Here is a 23,589-nt window from a genome sequence, read left to right on the forward strand (position 1 = left end):
AATATTTATTCTAACTCTATTTCACTTGACATTTGACATAATAATTTTCTAAATTATGTTTCTGAAAGTAACCAAAGCAGTTTTCTTATGATTCACAGGTTAGAAAACTTGTGAAAGTTTGTGTGATTGTGGCTCAAGATAAAATGATTACGATCCAGGTTCCCAAGGGTTAATGTCAAACAGCCTAATGTAGCATTCAGTCCAAGGTCATGCACCTCATTCACAAACTTTGCAAATATTGTCCAGTTTCAGATGCGGACACGTGTCGCTTTAGTGTCGCAGCTGTAAGTTCTGCATGCGCCGCTGTAACTGAGATAAAGTGAGGATAAAGGGTCGGTGTGCAGTTCGGCTGACGCTCACTTCGCTCCCTCCGCCGTGAACATCTCTCTCTCTCCTCTGGACTCTTCAGAGTGCAACCTGCGTGATTTTAAAGCAAAATGGCGACAGTGTGAGCAGAGGGGGAGTAACCGGGTCAGGCGCAAAGACAAACTTGAGGACACGAGTGTCCGTCCTGAGGTAGGTGTTCAGTGTCTGCTGTGTGGTTTGATGTGCGCAGGGATACGGCGTGTCCAGGCGCGGTCATTAGTCAGCGTGTGTCGCTGTGCGGGAGAAAAACACCGCAGTGACCGAGGAGCGGAGCTGCAGCCAGCCCTGAACTTCACCTGCCTCAGTGTCGCTGCTCAAAGACGTGAGAGTGTCTGTGTTTGAGGCTGAGCGCAGAGCAGCCGGCTGTCGCTCAGGCTGCCAAAACCAAGGCACAGATGGTGCAGGCGGCTCCACAGTCCGTTTGTGGAAAAGAGCCGTGAACTCTGAATTAGAGGAAGTTGATTTGTACATCGATGATTTTCTGCTGATGCAGAGCTGCACGCCTGCATAGTAAAAATTTAAGTTTTATATATCTGCCTTCCGTCCAACTTTAACCCATTGAAACCTGAGGAAAATTGGTTATAAAAAAGGATAGTCAATAAGTAACTAGTCAATAAGCTAAAAAGTTACCTGAAAACAAGCACAAAGAAATGTGAAAAACAAAAATAAACCAGAAAATGACCCAAAAAAACTGCTGAAAATGGATAAATTAAACATAATTATAAATATAGTTTTCTTGACAATTTCCTATTTAAAAAAAATTCAGGTCATTTTCTTCTCACCTTTTACTAATTTCTTGCAAGTTTTGGGACATTTCTTGTCAAGTTGGTCATTGCTGGTCACTCTTCCCTCATGTTTGAAAGAAATCAAACCAGCTTGCTCTGGTTAAACAGCTTATGAAAGGCGTCTGAAGGCAGCACAACAAACTGATGTTGATCGAGATTTGAAAGGGTTAAATTCCCCATTAGAAACACAGAGTGACTTTGAGAGTGAGGTAATGTGTGGCCTGTATTGTAATTGTATTGTAAGACCTGTATTGTATGGAAGCTGTTAAATGCCAAAAGTATTGCCAGTGGCCATGCAGGGGTGGAATTGAGTTTAAGAGGTGAGACGGACAGTCGGCGAGTTTCCATTAAACAGATGTAAAAGTATGCACGCAGGTGCTGAACCAAACATGAGAGAAAAGTAAAAGGGCAAAAATGTGTGTATATGTGTATATATATTTGACACTGTGGAGGTTGCAGGACATCGATTGAATGTTTCATTGCATATTTTTTCATCAGATTATGAGAATCAGGTACGATACAGATGTTTATACACATATTTACACTTTTTGTGTGATTATGCATTTATTTATTGATATTTATTGATGTACCTTGTTCATGTAATTGGTCACATGACTCTTCACAGACTTATTTGAGATGGCGTCTGGCAGTGTTAATCTACTCTGATGAAGAGCGGTTGTGCTTGAAACATCACTTTGGTGCATTAATAAAGGTTTCCATTAACCCTCGAATTCTGCTAATAGATGTTACAAATATGAAATACGCCTAATGGGAACATGTGAATCTCAGATAAACTCCCATTTATCGCAAAAAAAGTTTTAACCCTCAGTTGAGGTGGTATTTCAGGCAATTCGAAAAAGCCATATTTCGCAAAGCTGCAATGGAAACACTTTTTTTTTTTGGCTTTAACAGGTCACATGATGTATAACAACGAGTCAAAGAATCACTAAGACAGGTTTTATTGCATCACATAACTCTAAGAAAGTTGAGCGGGTCATCTGGAAGTTTTGAATCCACATTTCCTCTGTGAAATGGACTACATTTCACAGAGGAACTACTGGTGGACTACATCTCCCAGAAATCCCTCATACGTGGCCGCTCCCACGTATAAGGAGCTCACCTTTCCATCATAGCTCCATAACACGTCTACGTGGCCTCGGATTGGAAATAATGACGGCTAGCACGGTGGCTGCAATAGAAATAAAGCTGCTAATGTTTTGAACATCCGTCGCCATGGTTACTGGGATGTTATCATGAGAGGAGAAGTCACACAGCATCACAGTAAATATGAAGTATATGTTTGCTAAAATGTAATGTGCCAACATAAAGCAATTGGGGCTGCACGTCTCTATTTTGTTATGTGCAGTTCAATGTTTTGGTGCAGCTGTTCCATCAAATAGATTCTTGTTGTCACATGATATTAACCCTTACAGACTATCTGATGCATTTTATGCGCTTTTCATTCTTCATTTTTTGATAATTTTGGCTGTGTTCATGCAAATGGCATACATTTCTGGAAAGATTGTGTGTTTTTGTTTCATCCGTGAATTTCCAGCTCAGCTCCTGCAATAAGTCTAAAATACACTGTGGAAACTAGATAGTTAGATTCTGTTCTGGAAATTTGTAGTTAAGTACAACACTGAGCCAACAGTTGTCTTTCTGATAGTTTAATTCAAGCGTTTGCAAACGGACCCCTGCTCTCTCCAGCATGAGACCACACAGTAAGGAAGGGCCCAGAGCAGAGGAAATGCAGGAATAAAGTGCATTATCTTGACCTGGTTACTCTTTGTCCTTCAAACAGGAGAAAGACAAACAAAGACATGGTTTATCACACAGTATACGTCATCATGCACAGTACAGAGAGAACAAGGATTTACACCAAAAGATCAACACACAGTGGTTCGTCACAAGACACTAACAATATGAAAAAAACAGTTTTACTCATTATGATATAATAAAGAGAGAGATGATGATGAGAAATGAAAACTCCCATTACAATTCAGACTGTTAAGGTCAAAAAATGCTCCACTGAAACCCATTCAGACTAACATTTTTGATCCCACAGCCATCAAAGATAAAAACATGACTTGTATTATTTCTGGGCCATTCTGGGCTTTTGACTTGGAATTTGTCATTTTTACAATTTTCCACCTGATAATGTCTTTTTTTAAAACTATATTTAGCATATGGAGAAAGTACACGTTATTTCCACTAGGTGACCTGTCACTATCAATGTTGCTGCAAATCACTGACATATCCCAGGCTTTTTTTTTCATCTAAAAACATAGCAGCTTTTTTTTATCCTTATTTTGAAAAATGCATTTTGTGTGCAGAGCGATACGCGTGAGTATTTGCCACTGCACAAAAAATAATAATGTATAAAAATCAACATTGCTGTTAATCACTGACAGACTGAAAGATGAAAAAAGGAATAAACTTATCATGAAGTATATTGAAAATAATTCTTTTTTTTTCATCTAAAACACAGTGGCATCATGACAAAAAAAACACCCTTGCATTTAAAGGGTTAAAATTCTGAAAATTACTGAATATTTGATATTCATGATTAGGGATAATGTTGCTTGAAAAATAGTTAAATGAAAGTAGAAAATAGTATTAATAAATGATATTTTTATTGCCTGATTTTGTGCACAGAGTGATGTAAGTGTGTGTAATATTAAAGCAGGCCCTAAGGGTTAAAATAAAACATATATTGTGTGCATAAACTGCATTTTCTGCTCTTATATGTAACCTGTCTGCTTGGATTTGAGACAAACTCAGTCAGCTATCTATTTCAGTGTTGTCCACTCATCATATCAATAATCTGTAAAACATAAGTCACCTTCCTTCTGTATCTTTTGCAAAAGCCTTTATGAATTTCATCCACCATTAAACAAAGTAATCCACCGCCAAGATAACAAGCACAGCAGCAGAATTAGGAATGTTTCTCCTGCACACAGCCAGTGTGTATCATAAACTCATATCCGGGTTATGAGCTCAGGAGGTTTTGTGAAATCAAAGTGCGGACCTACATAAGTGAGTCCACGGCTCCCTGCAGGAGTCTGAGGACGAGCTTACACGGATACAGGAAGAAGTCAGTGGCAGCTTAACAGGCGAGTGCAGGTTTTACTGCATCCGTGTACCACAGAGAGTAATGGAGTCAACCGCTCCACTAAATAAATCAGATGGCTGAGGCGTGTTATCCACAAATTGATTATATGTCACTTGCCAAGGTCAAATATTTTAACCAGGACGCCTGAAGTCCCTGAATGCTCGGCATAGCAAACAGTTCTGTGTCCTCCGTCGGCCCGGCCGGCTGCTTACACAGCTATAAATGAAGACACCGGGGACTACTTAAATGGGAGTACACTGTCCTGAATTAGCAGCTCAGCTGAGGAGCAGCTGCAGAGATGAGATATTTTAGTAATCAGGTGGATCTACCAAGAACATCGAGGTCTGCAGGAACACATCAGAGGTGAGGAAATCAGGGCGGCGCGTTTTCGTGGAATCACACCGGCTTAACTGCAATTCATTAAATTGTCTGCATCAAATTAATAGCTATCACAGTTGTTTCTCCTGGTGATGAACACATTGAGATGTTCAGATTCTCACTCATATGACATGAAAATATAAATGTCAGTTCAACTCAGAGCTGCGAGCAGAGATTATTTTCATTATCGTGTTTAATCGTCGGGAAATAGTGAAGAAAAAAAAGTTGTTGCAGTTTCCCAGAGACCATGATTATTTCAGTAAATGCTTGTAAGTCAGTTTACTACAACAGAAAATCTGCAACTATGAGAAGCTGATACCAGAGATATTTTTGGCATTTTGTATATAATGTAATCTTTCATTGAACGAGTAATTGATCTTGTAATCTGTATAAGGTTTACCCTGGACTGCTTTGTCAGGCCTGGTGTTACGCACCGAAAAAACCCTAAAACAGACGCCACGCCTGCTTATTGGCGTGGTTGACTTCAGCCTGATGCACCGGGGATCAACAATTTCATTATTATTTGTGTTCAAATTTTTGTTCACTCTGTATATTAACGCTAGTAGTGAACTCGAGGAGAGGATGTCTGAACAAACTGTGTTTAAAAAACAAAGCACTTTGTGAGCAAAGTGTGCAGATTTCCCTGCTGCACTCTCACCACAGCATCATTCTCCTCTACAATCTTTATTTTGGCTCAGTTGAGAAAAAAGTGAACATATTGCATGCGTGGTACACAGGTTTTTCTTTTCAGATGGTGGCGCTGTGGTCATTTAGCTGACCTTTGACCTTCTTTGCCTTTTTTTTCGCTGTAGTCATTTAAACCTGCTCTCCCATATTCTGGCAGTGAGAGTGAAAACACTTTGGACACATCCTTACGTCACAGCTCGCCATAGTTGATTGAGGAAAACAAAATGATCTGCAAAAGGTGTTTTATTTTGAAATTTGACAGGATTTGCTGCCTGTGACTTCCTGCATGATTTATTTGCAGCTTGAAGCAGCGAGCCCCTCCCTCACCGCAGCCTCAGTCTGTGATCGCCGCAATAAAACGTCACACAGCCGACACAAAATGACTTATGTCCCCATCAGTCATCGGACTTATAGCTGATGGGACTGATGATGAAGTAAGACAAAAATAACATTTAAAAAATAAATAAAAAATAAATTAATAAATTCCTGTAAATCAATTAAACAGTTAATCAACTGTTCATTTCTAATCTGATCTTGCTGGAATCATACTTTCTTGTGTCCTTGTGTGGATGTTTTTGGGGTTTTTTAAATACTGTCCTCAGCTCTTAGTTTTGGATCCCAAACAGAATCTGAATGTGGAGGGACAGATTCCCCGAGGCGGGGTGTGTCAGATGTGATCACGAAATCTCACTGAAACCTAAAATGTTTTTAAAGAAAGTCACACTGATCTGTGCAGCGAGCAGCTTTTTACTTCATTGGCCAAGTTTGGGAACACATACAAGGAGCTTGCCTCCTTTTTTTCACTCTCATGTTTGGAAAACAAAGTTAAGAACATTTTCTTACTATTTTTCTGTCTTTTGCAGGTGTGTTTCCTCAGAGCCATGAGCTGCACTCAGCGCTTCATCACAGACCGGTAAGCACACATTCCCTATTTTCCACTTCATCTTGTTAAACTTCCTGCATAATTACTGAGATGCACTCTGTCGAATCTGACAAACACAGGTGGAGTTAGTCGGATATTTTGTTTTATTAGAGGTGTTATGATCCAGACAAGAATCACAACAAGGTGACCCGCCGTGAAGCGGCACAACTCGTCTCAAATCGCCGCTGAGCTGAAACGATGAAAGGTGAAGTTTTTCAAAAAACAAGTGTTGATTGTGTTTTAACCGAAAAGCCAGAAAACGCGTGTTGCGTGTTGTCTGATGATCTCATTAGTATTATCGTCATTATAGTCACAACGGCAGAGCATAAACCCAAAATGTGACCGGCTCTGAAGAGGTGTTATCACTCAGAGGCACAGTTGTATGTCTTCTTACCGGCTTAACACCTGAAACTGTAGCTCAGACGTGTGAAATGCTCTGAAACTATAGCTGGGTGTGATTACCAGTCAAATTAAATCTGAGATGTCAGTTACACGTGTCAGTGCCTCCACTCCTACACTTGGCAGGTTTGAGGGAGTGACAAGCCGGCTGTTGATTATTCTCCTGTGTGAAACAGAATCACCGACTCACAACGAGTGTTTACCATTCGCCGCTCTGTATTTTAATCTTCTGAAAATGAGAGTCACTATTGTGATTTTTTTATGCTGAAATTGTCAGCACATTGAAACTGAACCATCATCATCAGATCAGTTCGAGCTCTTTCGAGGTTTTACAGATTTTATTCACACACATCATTCTAGATAACAGTTTTTCAGCCTAACTGTCTTATAGTTTAATGCTGGTCATTTCTTTACTTTTCACATACAGGTTTATAATGAACGTAACATGATTGTTATTTTCCACTCAAAAGACTGATATTTAACCCCTTGAAACCTGGAACGACATCATTTTTCTCGTGCTTTTGTCAGATGCCCTTCACATGCATTTAAACTTTTGTACCTTGAGCAGATTTGTTTGATTTATTCTAAAAAACATGGATAAAATGAGCAATTTCACCACAAGACAACTGAAATTTAGTTCTATGAGAGAGATTCTGAGAAGATAATATTAAAAAATAGGGAAAAATTACCAAAAAAATAATTTTATAATTGTTATTATTTTAATTATTAAGTATTTTAATATGCATTTATTTGCCTTTTTTAACCATTTTTCTGGTGGTTTTTTTTGCTACATTTCTTGATTTTAATTTTTTTTTATGTAGTTTTGGGTAATTTTCTTAACTTTTTACCAGTTTCTTGCTATTTTTTGGCGATTTCTTCTTTCTGACTTGTATCTGTGCAAAGTGTGTCAAGTTTGGATTTTTTCACTGCAGTACTGCAACTATCACTGCCAAAAAAAACATCTTAGCAGATATTTTATGTTTCATAAACATTTACGGTGTGTCAGCCACTGACAGTTAACCTACAAGCTAGCATGCTAACAGCAACATGAACAGCTTATTGTCGTTTTTGGTGCACGACAGACTCTTTACCAGAGTCCGGGTCTGAGACTCAAACACGTACGGCTGAATCTCGCCAGTGTTTCCTCTAATGCTAATGCTAGCCTTCTTTATGCACACTGCTCTTTTACTGGTCTAGCACAAGACGAGACGAGAAAGCAAAAACCCACTACGAGCAGCAGTGGTGGTGATTGGCGGTCAGAGGCCGGATCCAGATCCAGAATTTCTCAATGAAAGAAAGAGTAGATCTGCTTTTAGCCTTATGTGGTTAAACCATGTGAAACAAAATATGAATCATATCAGAGTATTTTGACATGCAAACGAGTTAAGGGGGGCACTTTAATAACAGTCAACGAATAGTTAACTATTTTAATTATCATTCTCAAAGAAATATGCCAAACATATCCAAAGTCCTGCGTCTCAGTTGTGAAGATTTGCTGAATTGTTTTTCTCATAGTGCTGACAAAGAAAGTGATCTGTTCTGTTCTGCACCATAAGAGACCGTGACAACATCTCCTCCTGGTGTGGGATTTCTTGCCACTTTGTGCACATGACGTCACATTTCGTAACCTGGCGAGTTTCATTTGAACGCAGCACAAGTGTCTCTGGATTGGACAAAACAAGCTGGAAGATGTCCCCTCGGGATACAGCCAATTGTGATGGTCATTTTACTGTTTTGTGACACTTAACTGACCAAACAAATCAATTAATTAATCCAAAAGATACTTTTACAGCTGATTAGTAAAAGTAAAGTAACCATTAATTGCAATCTTGTTTTTGTTTTTTATCCTATTTTACAGTGCAGAATAAATTTAACACACTGCTCACTTCACTTTTTACACAAATACAAATACATAAATACAGTGAAAATTTAAAAAACAACAACATTTAGTATGCTGCAGTAGTATAAAATGTACATGGCATGCAGTTTAAAGAGAATAGTACGACATGGACACCCTAATATGTTCACAATGCCAGTATAGGACTCCTCATTTTTTATAGATTTGGACTTTTGGAGCCTTTTTTTGTTCGCTCTGTTTCATAAAGTTACACATTTTGAATCCACATGTTGCATGAGGAAGAATCAGGTTTAAACCTCTTTTTCCTGTGCTGTATTCAGACGCCCTGCACAGTATTTAAACTTTTGGAACCTGAGCAAAAAGGTTTAATTCTCCTTAAAAACACGAGGAAAGGCAATGAACAAATTGGCAAAACGTAAATTAATAATGTAACGGAAATTAAATTAATGTAAAAAAAAAATAAAAAAGAGGGAAAAATATTAGAAATTAGCAAAAAAGGTGTGTATGTATATATATTATTGATATTGTTATATTATTATTATTGTTATTTTTATTTTCAAGCATTTTTTCCAGGTCATGTCCTTCTTTGTTTATGTTTTTTACTTTTCTTTTTTTTGTGCTAAGTTTCGGGTAATTTTGCTCATTGCCTTCTTCTTGTGCTTTTGAATGAAAACAAGCTGTTTTTCTCAGATTTCAAAGGGTTAAGAATCTAAATGTAAGACATTTAATTGGCCACCACAAGGATTAATATCAGCTCACACTAAAACTTCAGCTCTCATATTTGTTTGCATTTTCCTGCTTCAGTTTATATCAGTGATCATTCACTGCTGCTGCTGATCACACACTGCTGCACTCCCTTCCTTAATTTGTGACAGCAGCTCTACAGAGCGGGATTTGCAGAAACATATTTTGGATGAATTTACAGGGATCAGGGTTTATTCTCTGGTTTTGATTCTCTGACGCACGATGCAGCCTGATGCGAAAAAAAGCTTCTGAAGCCAGTTTATATCATGACAGCATCCAAAAATGTTTCTATTCTCTTTAGTTTTGGATATTTCTCATGCTCACAAACCCTGAATTTACACGTGAATTTAGTGGCGCTCTGCTTTTCAAAGAGTCATGGGAGTGACTTCTTTTTTAGAGGGGAATTTGTTTGAAAAGAGAGGCAGATTTCAGCCTTTTAAATCTCCGAGGCCGGCAGGTGAGACTGCTTTGGTCCATCAAAGGATGAGCGAAGCACAGAGTCATGAGCTGCAGATGTCCACAATCCGTCCGGCTGCTCGGCCTCTGCACATCAAGCCTCCTGTTTCGCTCCGGTTATGGACCGTTTCCTCCACTAAGGGGCAGAATATGATCACTGATGCGCTCAGCCGTGGCTCAAAGGAGGAGGATGCACTGAAAAGCAGCTTCAGTTTAAAGTGGCCCGTGTTATCACATTACACTGAATAGATGCTAATAAAAGGATTGACGCATGCACACAAAGAAAAACTTTCAACTACAAGGAAAAAACAAAATGTATCAAAATATATATGCAGTGATGACTAAAAATGTACCGCTTTATTATCATAATGATAATATATTTTGATAATTGCACCAAAAAATGAGTAAACTCATGATCAAATCTAAATTTCAGCCGTTTTTGATGTATTTTAGCTCTGATCCACCCAGGACCGTCAAATCTTATCCCTCTGAACATTTCACAAGTCCAAACAACCTCTATCTTTGAGGGTTCGGATTAGCGAGCTTCCACAGTACACGAGCTGCGAGGCGGCTAACCCTTTCTGTGATACCTATCTGAGGTTGAGCTCAGCACTTTCCTCATTAATTTCCCACTTATTCTCGGAGTTGGATGTGATATTTTAGAGATTTGAGCGCGCGGGGCACAGGTTAGGCGCAATTATGCTGACGGAGGGCTTTTACAGCTGTGCTCAATGAAATGTGGAGTGTAGGATTAGACATGTAGAAAGTTATATAGTGATTAACCTTCATTTGAGTCCCCTCGGTGATCTCCAGAAGGCAAATCCTCCTGCTGTCAGGTGTATTTCTGCACCTTGATAAATGACCTTCAAAATGATAGATCGAGGCATTCCTGCTTCGTCTTATGCTTTTGAAGCATTTGTTTGCCCTTTCAGGCGGTTCAAATGCTTCCTTAAACTACATACCGCTTCGATTTCTTTCAGCTGTTCTGCCGTATTGATTCACAGAGAACCTTAAGATCTCCCGTTTAGTTTTTGACCACTAGTCTGCGCTATGGAGCACAGCACAGCTCTACAAGACACCTTTAACATACTAATATGGTATGTTTTGTTGCCTTTAACCCTTTATAACCTGGATTGATATCAGTTCTATTGTGCTGTGTTCAGACACCTTTAACAAGCATTTAAACCTTTGAAACTTTATTTCTGTTGAAAACATGATAAATGTCAGGAAAACTGGGGAAAAAATACAATAAATGGTTAAATGTGACAAAATGACTGTAAAATAAGCTGTGAGGAGATTATTAGATATTAACCCCAAAAAAGGCAAAAATGTCCAGAAAATATAATTCTATTTTTTAAATTATTTTACAGAAAAAAAGTGCATTTTATTTTATTTTATGCACTTTCCTGTGGTCATATCCTTGTCCCTTTCATTTATTTTTATTTTTTTATTTTTCCTTTTTTTGGGCTTTTTTTTTCTTAAGTTGCTTATTGCCGTCTTTTCATGTTTTTGAAAGAAATAAAGCCAATTTGCTCAGTTTTCCAAAGGCTAAAGGGTACTCAGGTCAAGTATCTGTCACCACCTTGTGGAAACTTGTCATGAAATTTTGGCTGCAGGTGTCATCTATTGATGATTTTTGGTGTTTGTTCGCAAGAAAAATATTCCAGTTGGTGAGATTGTTTACATTAATTTACTTTTTTCACAGATTAAAGTTTTTTTTAATAGTCAGTGATCAGACAGTTGTTAAATTTTCTGCCAATTTTTTGTATTTTCATCAGGTTTTCACGTCTCCATGTGCCATCTGTTGGTGATATTTGGTACTGTATGAAATTGTTGTGCTGTATTTATTACAGTATTGCATTAACTAATGAAATGACTGAAACTACTGAAAAAACAAATCTGTGTTTATAAAGATTTTTCTGTTGGATTTCTTTAACTGGTTTGTAGTCACCAGTCCAAAATTTGAAATAATATATTATTTGCTTGCATTGCGGTGTGAATGCAGTTGTGGCTTCATCTATACAGAATAAGATGTTTGTTCAGGTACAAGGAAACCAGAAGTGCTTTCCGATACTGCAAAATAATCTTCATCTCAACAAGTCATTAAGGCCCTAAAATGTAGATATAAGTAAAAACTGCAATGTTTGACTAAAGTTAATAAAGTGAGGAGAAATTTGTTTTTCTTCTGCAAATTTTTGTATTTTTAGCAAGTTTCCAGCTGCAGGTGCCATCTGTGGGAGACATTTGGTACTGGAGAGGGTTTGTTGTGCTGTTTTTATTATAGCAACGATTTAACAAATGCTACAAATCAAATGCTCCAACAAAAGTAAAATTTAGATTTGTTAAGATTTAAAGGGAAAAATCAACCCCTAAAAAGGGTGTTTTTTTATGCAAGAAAACAAAAAGTGCATTCAGGCAACACAAAAAAACCCTCACCATGTTACAAATGACTGTTTCTCAATGAGTCCTAAAAAATTATTTTTTTTCGAAGCAAAAAAGATTTGATTTTTTTTGACATATATTTCTGCTCAAATTCTCTTTTTTCATTAATTATCTTAAAATAATTGTATGGAATTTAAAAACAAGACACAATCAAACAGATTTCTGCACCAAAATCAAGAAACAACACTTGATTTTAGAGTTCCTGACACAACCTTTTATGTTAAAAAATAATGTTTCCCCATTAACTGATTTTTTGCTTATTTAAAATAATAATAATTTTGTGGGCAGGAGGATTTTCATTGTGTGTTTGAACACTTTGTCATGTAGGTTTGTTTTGAATGTGATGTCAGCTGCTGAAGGGAAATCCTGACTTCATCTTCAGTAAATGTTCTTTTCTACCAAGAAACTGAGAAAAAAACTGCTAATTATGAAGAAAAAAATAATGAAGCTGAATTGTCACAGTTGTTAGGCACCATTTAATTCATTAAATACACTGATGCCATAATTTTCTAGTTATTATGCAAAGATATTTAACACTATTATGGTTTAAATTTATATTATTTCATGTCACGACATCCTAATCACCGCTTTTCCTCAAATGCAGCATGATTGACGAATGCTGTCGTGTTTTTCCTGGGGTTTTTTCTTGATGCTGCAGAAAGCTCTTACAACAATGGCGCGTCCCTCCCTCGCCCCCTCCAAGAAAGGACATTTTTGAGCCTCTTTGATTTGGCCCGATTTGTTTTGATGTGAGGAGTGAGTGGTTTTTAAAATCTCCTTAACTCCCCAGGCCTGGCCCAGCCTCCCACAGGGCTAATGACCGCAGCCTGGCCCGTGTTGAATAATACAGACGCTGGCGAGTGTTAGTGGGGAGGAGGGCAGAGGGGTTAGACGTGGGCCCTCCTCCTACAGTACACCTCCATTGATAAGATTGTATTAATTGGTATGAATAGAGAGGGTTTTCTCCCTCTCCTTGTATACATTTACCATTATACTCATTAGCTTCCCGTTGCCTCCCAGCGAGTTTCTCCTTCACATCCCCCGGGGTCTCCTGGGAGGCAATTTGCATCTCTCCATGGTGTCCCTCTGGGGTTATTGAGGAAATATTAGCCCCTTTTCTTCTGTGGCCGACCCTTTGATTTATTTGGAGCTGGGGCTGATAGAGTGGCACTCACATGTTAATGACTGGCGCCTGATACAGGCCCCCGGTGCAAGACGACTCATTGATCGGGGTTGAAAAGGTACAATTGACAAGCAGCACTGAATAATCGTCTTACATGCGCGTGTGTGTGTGTGTGTGTGTGTGTGTGTGGACCTTGGGAAATGACAAGGGAATCCCACTGCTGTCAAGGCTACCGCGCTCAAGCTGTCCACTTTTCCTGATAGAGTTGGATAAATAGGCTTTTGTGGGCCTCTGAATTCCTCGTGACTTTTTGACAGCAGCAGTTTTGGCATTTTCTCGTCAGAGGTTTCTTTGTTCGCGACACGCCCTGCTGCTCATGTCATCTCTTTGACCCCGTGTGATCATGGCAGTGATTATTTTAGCTACTTCTCGCTCTCTAAACCCAATCAGAAGCCACTTTCACACTGCCCGTTCAAGGCGGGAATATTGCACCATTATGCTGCCGGTTCTGCTTATAACAGGATTCCCTCAGTCATGGAAAACCTGGAATAGTCATGGAACCAGTAAAAGTCATTGAAAGTTATGGAAAAATCATGGAAATGTTTTGAGTGAAATTAATCAAATTACATTGATGTAACATAACGGTAACTATATTTTGGACAAAAGACAGGCCTAATGTGGGTCAGAGTGTGACAATGTTTGTTTATGTTATGTTTTTGTTTATTTGTTTATTATGAAAGTTTCTTCATTTTCTCCCCACGTTCCATCTCTCCAGTCATGTTTGCCAAATATAATTTTGGCTTTTTTTTTTTGCAGTTTTTACAGAAAACTGTTTTTGTTTGTTAGAAAAATTACTTTGGAAGGTATATTGTCTTAAAAATTTTTCAGTGATTTTTTTTACCTTATATTTCTGAGAGGCATGTGAAAACAAATCACAAAAATGACACCATTTATTACATCCAGAAACTGTAAAAACAGAAATTACTGTTGGATTTTCACATTTTCAGCAGTCCTTGAACATATCACATGACATGATAAAATTCTGTTTGCATAGAGTTTGAATCTTACATGTTAAGAAACCGCTAGGCAAGTGGGGCAAGAAAAAAACATTTTGGGGTCCTTGAAAAGAGCCTATGCTGCCGCCTACACGCTTGGCCACTCCGTTGTGAGCATATATACTTGTGCAGTGGTGTTTCTGTGTGGCTCAACAGTCAGACCTCCAAAACGGTGGTCGGCCGAATTTCTGTGAAGGGCTTTAAAGTTTGATTGATTGAAAACACTCCCAAAACACACTAAACAAGGCGTAAAAGTAACAACATTAAGCTGTAGTGCACAAATTGGCTTAATAATAACTCACAAGATTCACAGACGAAACACTAATACCAAACATGTTATGTCAGCAGATTCAACATGCTAAAGTTATTAGCACAAGCCCGTGGAATTTTACATTGTATACATTTGCCTAGCAGCTAGCAGAAATTTTCTCTCCTTATATGAAGCCAGAAACAACAGCAACATTTAACAAAGGTGCCATTACAAACATTCTGCTTAATTACAACTCAAGAGGTTTACTGAAAAATGAATTGTCTAATACTACACACATTTTCTCAACAATTACAACATGCTTAAGTTATTAGCATAATCCTATGGCAATTTACATGGCATAAATTAGCCTAGAGGCTAGTTGAGATCACACAGGAGACCTAAACTGCCATTGTGTGGGGGCTTTACTGTCTTCACAATTCATTGTGTCATATTTGTCATATGAAAAAAAAAAGTGCTGAGGGAAATCGTGTTCAGCTTACCAAAAATATACAGGAGGTCTGTGTTACCACCAGTGGTAACATTTTCTTGAGAGATGCACGGCAGGCTACAGTTTGTGTTATGGTGCAGAGCCTATGCTGTTAGCAGTTAACAGATAACTCAAAGAAGAAAAACAGCTGTTGAAAACATCTGCAAATTGGAAAAACAATGAGGTCCAGGAGCGTCTTACCCTCCGAGCAGTGGACGAGATCAGCCGTAAAATAAAAGGGACGTTAAAGATTGTTGTTACTGTTTATAAAATGCTGCAGACGGTCTGTTATATGTCACGAGAGGTCAACACAGATGTGTTTAACGTCACATCTGTCACACCTGTTTTGGTTGCTTGCTATTTAAAGTGCGATATACATGAGATTTTGGGCTGTCTCAGACTAAAGATGACCATCGTGACAGAAACTTGACGATATCTTTGGTCGTGGCTCTAAAACGGTGGTCCTCACGCGGTGAGAGGTTCAAGGACGGCAGTTGTCACAGTCGTGATAAAGTTATGACAGTATCAGAAATTTAGTGTTAGAATCTCGCTGTGTGACTTTTGTTACGACCTACATCTACTAACCAACCGATAGAAATGCAGCATGAAATGACGCACTGATCAGCACGACTCTGCTAAATGTTAGTCGATGTTTAGCAAAATTGGCTTCCCAGGTTGGCATCTTTTCCCCAGCAAGGACCGCACATTTCCTCCTTTTAATTCGACTTTTTCCGACTCGCATGAAAGCCACTAACGCGAGGGCTCCATGATGTTTGTTTACATTTTTCTCTGACCACTACAGCGGCGAGAAAGACTGACGCATGATGAGGATGTTTGTTGTTGAGTATTGACATCGATGGACGTGCGTCGATGGTGTTGTCTTCGTGCAGTCTGCATACGTCAAACTTTTTGTCATACTCACATACTATGTCGCAGAGTGTAGCTGCACTATACTTGAAATATTGCAAAAATCTCACATCTGTAGGAGGCTTGAAATCACACAGTGGAGCAGAACGATGCCGCTGTCGTTTAGTTTGGTGTGAAAACGCAAAGGAGGCGTAAAGACGGGACTTTGTAGCAGCCATCTCCATTAACGCCACACTCGATCCACTCTCTGTTTCGACTTGTTTGTCCCGCTCTAATAATAGAACTCAAGGTGACTACTGAGGACTCACATTGGCTGCCATCACGAGGCCTCTGCTCCCTGCGTCTCCTCCCCTCTCTGCTCCTGCTGAGGCGCACTCATATTATGTTTTAAAGAAAGATAATGAGAGATTTCATCCTAATACCTGCGATACTTGACATGCCTCCGAATTTAAGCTCACTGATGTCTGCTCAGCAATGTGGAGCCTGTCCTCAATTTGGAGAGCAGTTTGACACCGACTCCCTTTCATCTGAATGGTCACATGTCGACAGCAAAGCGGCGGCAACAAAGTTTGATATATATTTCTTTTTTTTTCTCCATCTCGACTGAAGAGGGAAGCCTAATCATAGCAACAACTCCTGCCTTGCTCTGTATTTGTGTACTCTCAGTTATATGGTAATAATAACATTTAATAAAAGTCAACATCCTAACCGCCACTAAACCAAAATACCCGCCGCTGCATCTCCTCTGCATACTTATAACAGATTAGAGGTTATGTATATCAATTGCGTGGCTCATGCATATTGTTATGAAGGAGAAATGCGAGAAATGGAAATGTGCCATTTCAACGAGGCGGCGCAGCTTGCCAAAAGTGGGCAAGTGGGTAGCGCTGGTGGAGATGGCCGGGTTTGTTTTCCTCTCAGTGTTGGGAGATGAGAAGTCGTGTATCTAAACAGAGCAGATATGATGTTTATGAGAGCCATCTGCTTTGGCAGCCCTCCTGTGCCCGCTGCCCTCCTCAACGTGAGAGCCGCCTCATTAAAACCGTCACATGCCTGAGAAATTTCCAACTGCTGTTTTTTTTCTTCTTCCACCCCTTTAAAAGGAGTAGAGTTTAAAACTAACAAAGCCTTGGGAAATCCCCATCAGACATCCCTCCCTTAATCCATTTAATTTTGAAAGGTATTGTTTAAAGCTTTAAAGTTTATATCGTTTAATCCCCCTCCAACACTACGGGCAGCAAATGAGGCCGTGTCAGCAGCTTGAACAGATATAATCTACTCCACACAACAGAAAATCCTCCTTCAAGACAAGGTTGCATGGGTTTCCTGTGAACTCGCTGTTTGATGTTTCTACCTGCTATTGAACATGACTTCTGTCTTAACCCAACTGTCACTCGCTCCCTGTCCCCTTTTATCACTCCGAATGTTCTCGCTTCACCTTTTTTCATCACTAAATCTACCATCACAGCCATTTCACTCATTCTCCTCTTTCGGGGGAGGGGGTAGAGGAGAACTTTGTTGTGGGCAGGTTCAGGATGTCTTTTGCTGGTGTTGAAGCTCGGACAGAGGGCAGGGTTGGTTTTTTTGGTTTGTGATTCTGTCTCGTGTTGTTCAATGCACGACTTGCTGGACAGTTTGTAAAATACACTTATTCATTTTCTTGCTTAGAGTTACATCTAAATATCAATACCACTCTAACGAGCTCAATATGAAGCTACAGCCAGCAGCTCGTTAGCTTAGCTGAGCATGCGGCCTGACTCTGTCCTGTGTTGACAAAGTATGTGTATCACATAAGGCTGGGCGATATGGCTTGAAAATAATATTGCAAAACCGTGAGGATTAATTCACTGTGAGCGGGCAACAAACCAACAGCTCTCCAGTTCATATATTACTAATATTTACAAGTTGCACTGGTGCTCCGTGGATGCAAAATGTGACTAAATAGTTGCAATGGGAGCTCTGCAGATACAAAGACACGCCTCCCCTGCTCACGCTACCACCACTACCACTCATTAAAATAGACTGTTTCCAGCGCAATTAAATGTGATGATTGATTCTTTGTAAGCTGGAAACAAACAAACAACTTTCCAGTTCAGATATTTATAGTATTTTTAAATCGCACTAGTGGCAAAATGTGACTAAATAGTTACCGTCTGGAGCTCTGCAAAAGCCCTGTGTGTGTGTGTCTGTTAGAGGCAGAGAGCCATAGAGGAGAAAGCAAGAGAATGGAAACGCTGGTGGCTTATAAATACGACATGACAATTCATACTCGATGTCTGCGATATAGTCATTTTATATATCGCATGTATAACAAGCAACAAGCAACAACTAACACTGCAGCTAGTACTCTTAAATGGGGTCTCCACTGGAGGGTAATAGTCGTATCGCTGCTTCTTCCAGCTTTCTCTGTATTTCCTCTTCACTGACGTTTTCTTCACCTCATTGTATACTGTATGTAGTAAATTGAAAGTAATTCATTTATTGTGTTTTTTTTTTTTATCTAAAAACATAGAGGTATCATGAAAAAAACTGGCATTTCTGAAAATTAATGAATATATATATAAAATATTATTAATGTATTTTTTTAAGCTTGATTTGGTAAAGCACATTTTATGCACTGAGCGATACAAGTGTTTGTTATATTAAAGCGGGCCCTAAGGATCAGATACCATATATAGTGAGATTATTTTCCTGGATTTTGGCTGGATTTTTTTGTGCAGTTACAAATGTCAATTGGATTTTTTATTAGATTTTCTTGATCTCGGAACACAACATGGAGTTTCCTGTTTCACTTAAGTTCTCTGTTATGGAGACTGCCTGTGTATCCTGTTCACATTATTACCAAAACTCTACTTTTCTTTTAGGCTTGGCTAGCTGCTGGCTGTAGCTTCAAATTTAGCACGCGTACAATACGTCTCCTCACCTAACTCTTGGCAAAAAAAGTAATTGAGAGTTTTTTCCCAAAATTGTTAAAATATTCCTTTAAGTTGCCACTTTTTGTGACTCTTCTCTTAAATAGCTTGGCTGGACCCAATATTCTTAGTGTTAAAGCATGCATTAGCATTTAATTTTCTTCACATAAAGAAACCAATTTTCTTTGCAACATGGCACTCTTCCATTTTCCTTTAGTGTATAATTTGAGTCGTATAACGAGTGTATATTTTCACTCAAGCAGTAAATTACATTGTTTAGTTATCAAAGGCTTTGTGTAATTACATTTGTGCAATTCAGGATGACAGGGCTGATAGTGTCTGCACAAGACGCTGGCATACATAATCACAGCCAAAATCCCATTAGGGAGGATGGAGACCATTATTATGGAAATGACCTTTGGGTGACAAGAATTCAGCGGGATAAAAGAGTGCGTAATCCAGACAAAGACATCGTGTGAAGCCACACGCTCTCTGTTTTCTTGTGCAAATTTAAGAAATTTAGTTTTATGTTTCTGCTGTTGTTTTTTTTTTAGTGTTTGTCACATTGATGAAAGTGAGATTTGGCGTGTTACTAATTTCTTCCCGCTCCTCTGCTGTTTGGCACTGTGGGTAAAACTGCAGTGCTAAGACAGTAGAAGAAGAACTTTTGTGTTTTTTCTTGCAGTGGCACCTTCTCTTAGAGAACACACTCACCGTGGGATTACTCGAGTGTCAAGCTGAATCTCTGTCTGTTTGTTTTGAGCCACGCTTTGATACTCTCACACTTAAGAGGCAGCTTCATAAATTCACATTGTGTCAAATAAATCAATAGATCCCATTAGCCGGGGAAGTTGTGTAGTGCGGTACTTGAGGGACCCTGGCTCCCCTTGTTTAGACGTTTCTCCGGCGAAGGCGATGGCAGAGGAATGGAGGGTTGGCTGTTGATCCGTACAGACAGCTCCAGCAGTTGAAATGGTTTGGCTGACTGGTCCCAGTTGGTTTTTAGCGCTGTCTCCACTGTGCTGCCAGCCTGGGTCTTCAGCTGAACACGAAGAAGGAATTTGCTTCGACATTCACAGCCGCACAAGCCTACAGCGCCGAGTTGTTCCTCCTCGATCTGTGTATTGCCCTCAAAAGGCTCAAAGTTTGAGTATTTCAGCTGTTTGCATGAAATTATTTTCTAAAATGAAAAATGCCAAAAAGAACATACATCTTTATTTTTGTTTTTTTTTTGAATGGACAGCAGGACTGTCTTGGGTTGGTTTTGAATATTAATTAATCTGCAGATCATGTCAGTCAGACATTTGTTGAAAATGTCCATCGCAATTGGTGACTTTTTTGTCTAATGGTTTGTTTTGTTCAACCAACAGTCAAAAAAGATTAACTTCACTGCATGGACAGAAAAAGAGCAACAGATTCTCACATTTCAAGCTAGTGTAGGCAGTTTAGTCTTAGCATCACTGGGCAAAAATACCGTAGTAACATTTGAGCATGTAATTCAACCCCAAAATAGGAAGACTAAATTCATCAAATAAAGACAATAGACACAACTAACTATTGTCAGTATTGGCAGTTATCAATGTGAATGTGTGTGTTTGTCCCTTTTTAATCATTCTGTGCCACCTCTCAAAGTGTGGATATTTTCGGGGGTCTGTGAGCACAGCACAGGCAGTTCTCATTTGAGTTAATGAGTCAGATTCGTGTGGTGGATAACTGATCTGTTGATCCGGTCAGATCGATGGACGAGCAGCTGCACAGAAGCGAGTAAAGCAAACTTGTAGACCCAACGCAATGAACGGTAAAGTTTCACTTTCACTGCGCCTGATGTTCTGCTGCTCCATCTGTACCCAGAGTAGCTCTGTACTCCAGAATATTGTAGCAGCCTTCCACAAATAAATACATGTGTTGTAAACCCTGTAAATATACAACAAATATGCATTTACACAAAAAAAGTTGGCACAAAAAAATTCAGATGTTTTAGAGCTCCGCCTAAATTTCTCAGATGAGGCTTTTGGGGGAGCTGAGCTCCATGTAGTTTTCCATATGTTGGACCCTAATGTCACGTTACATTACTTTTATGTAGCAGGTTTTTTTTGTCCTGCATAAAGGCCACTTCAACATGTGAGACATTTGAACCAGCGACTCTACCCCCAAGCTCCTACATCATATGAAGTCCCATGACTTAGTTTTGATAGAGGGTTATTTATATTATACTGTATTTCTTAACAATTGCAGGTTTTTCAGCACATTTCTTTACTGTAAAGAATATATGTAAATACCTATTTAACACAGTTCTAGACTTTAATGAAGCAATTCTTTCAGTTTTTCCAAAGTGTTTTGGGATTTTCATTTTTCATTAAATTACATTGTGAACAGTAGAGAGTAAGTGACACTGAGGTTGTGAGCCAGACTCCAAAAAACACTGATGTGAGTACATGGCCTGATTCCCAGCCCGCCAACTCTCAGAGATCCTGCACGAGATCATTTTTAACTCCATAACTCGAAATGATTACATTTCAGCTGCTGGTACAATTTTTGTATTGCTCTGAACCTGCAGCACACCTGTGCCATCTGATACAATCCAAACAACAGCCCATCAATAAATGGCATCTACACTTAACTATATAAGCTACATTAAGATAGAGCTCAACAGGCAGAGGATGTCCTTGAGGCTATAACTAATAATTATTTTCATTATTTTTTAACTTTTTTATTATTTTCTCAATAAATGATTAGTTGTTTGTCTATAAAATGTCTAAAAAGTAGTGAAAATGTAGACCTGTGTTACCCAAAGCCCGAAATGACGTCCTCAGATGTTTACTGTCAAAGAGGAGTAACTAAACCAGAAAATATTCACATTTAAGAAGCTGGAAGAGAATTTTTACATTTCTGTTTTCCTTAAAAAAAACAAACAAAAAAGAAACCAACCTTAAACCGATTAATTGAATATTTAGGCTATCAGAGACTTAATGATAATGAAAAGCATCAAAATGCAGCACAAGACTCATGTTGATCTGGGTGTTAAAGAGTTAATTAATTAGCTGTTTGGTGAAAAATGTGGACGTGTGTTTCCCAAAGCTCATTATAAACAGTTTTTAAATGTCTATATAATATTCACATTCAAGAAGCTGGAATAAGAAAACTTTGACTTTTATTTCTTCAAAAAATACTTGATAAATTGTATATTAAATTAATTGGCTATTCATTTAATAGTTGATAACGAATCAATTCATCAGTGCAGCTCGAGACTTCAGGCTTGTTCTATTGGATTTGCTTTACATTTTACCTAATAATGGCCACTGAGTGTATATTGACTGTTTCTTATATTCTGTCCACTCAGGACAGATTTTAAGAAACGCCTTTTACTATAACTTGTAAGCTTAACAAAGATATGTTTATTTGCGTGTCTGATATTTTGAGTTACATCAAATTTCATGGATCTACATAATAAACCTCGAGTTGTATCGTAGCAGAAGCTCACAGTATCTTGAGAAATCCAATTTGCAAACAGAAAAGGAAGTTAAAAAAAAATCAAATAAATAGCTCAATGCAGGACTGTGAGTTGTTCTGTTTTGTTTTCTATTGTCAGAGCACAACAATGATGACGCTGTTCCTAAATCTCATTTACCAAACGGAAAAACGAGGCGAGCGTCTTGGGGAAAAATAGCAGACAGGGTTAGTAAAAGCTCATAGCAGATTGATCTGTGCATACAGCTTAACTGTATTAAAGCTCATAATCCCTGTAAATATCTCCAGGCAAGGCAAAGTCAGCCTTTTAACATTGACTAAATGAAGTAAATAGAAGCAAATAAATTCATAAAAAAATTACATTTCTGTGGAACCTCTGTTCGTTATATATAGAAGCGAGTTGTGTGAGTTGGCTGCTAATGAGGCTTACACATTTTCAAGCAAGATATTTTGATGGTTTTGCCACCCCGCCGTTTGGGGGTAACAGTGAAGTTCACTTTAAATGGAGAGCGTCTGTTCCCCCTTCGAACCTCTTACACCACAACAGATGGGGAGAATATGGAGCTCGGAAGGTTTTACCTCTGAGGTGGTAACAGTGAAGCCACTCATTAACACTGAATTTACCACTTCGTTAGCAACGCGGCTTCCTGTAGAGAGCGACCAGCCCTGGATGTCAAATCCACCGAGCATACATTTTAAACCACATCAGCTCTGGACAGCAACATGCAATCTGTTATAAGATGTAGCACACACATGTTAAATTATAATATAATCCCATAATCAAAACCTTTTGTCCAAATAAATATGAAATAAAAGGTGCAAAAGGCTTGTGTTTTCTTTGTGTGGGTCTGTGTTTGTGTTTCAGACAGATTGTGTGCCTGCCAATTTGTCGGGATTCGAGTAACAACAGTCTCATGCTGGGATCCGTGTTGGCACCATCACGGAGTGATAAGACGCAATATGATCTCATTGGAGGTGTACTTTGTTCCCATGGAAATTGGTCAATTTTAGCAGACGACTGAGAACTTTAGGTGGAGACGCAGGAAGGTTGAGTCCCGGAGGTACGCGCACATAATTAAGCATCCTCGCCAGGGTATTCAGGGCTAACAGCAGGGTTTGTTGTGAATAGAGGTGGCGAAAGAGGGTGTTGGAAAACCATAATGTGGCACAGAATAATACCACTCTCATTTTATGGAGAAAAAGGAAAGAATTTTTATTTAACAGTGCCAGATTATCAGTGTGAATGAGGAAAAGGAGCTAGACTTTCGTGCAACGGTG

The 23,589-nt window shown here is 38.9% G+C and overlaps 1 protein-coding gene across 1 annotated transcript in view; it reads left to right on the plus strand.

Annotated features, from left to right (window-relative positions):
• Positions 1 to 469: 469 nt before the first annotated feature.
• Positions 470 to 23,589, plus strand: part of znf644b (zinc finger protein 644b) — a 34,150-nt gene continuing 11,030 nt past the window's right edge. Inside the window, exons 1-2 of the mRNA XM_042512029.1 lie at positions 470 to 516; positions 6,192 to 6,241. The gene's annotated coding sequence lies outside the window, so the exon portion shown is untranslated. The remainder of the gene's footprint in view (positions 517 to 6,191; positions 6,242 to 23,589) is intronic.

Source organism: Plectropomus leopardus, chromosome 3, assembly GCF_008729295.1.
Source record: "Plectropomus leopardus isolate mb chromosome 3, YSFRI_Pleo_2.0, whole genome shotgun sequence".
Classification (NCBI taxonomy): domain Eukaryota; kingdom Metazoa; phylum Chordata; class Actinopteri; order Perciformes; family Serranidae; genus Plectropomus; species Plectropomus leopardus.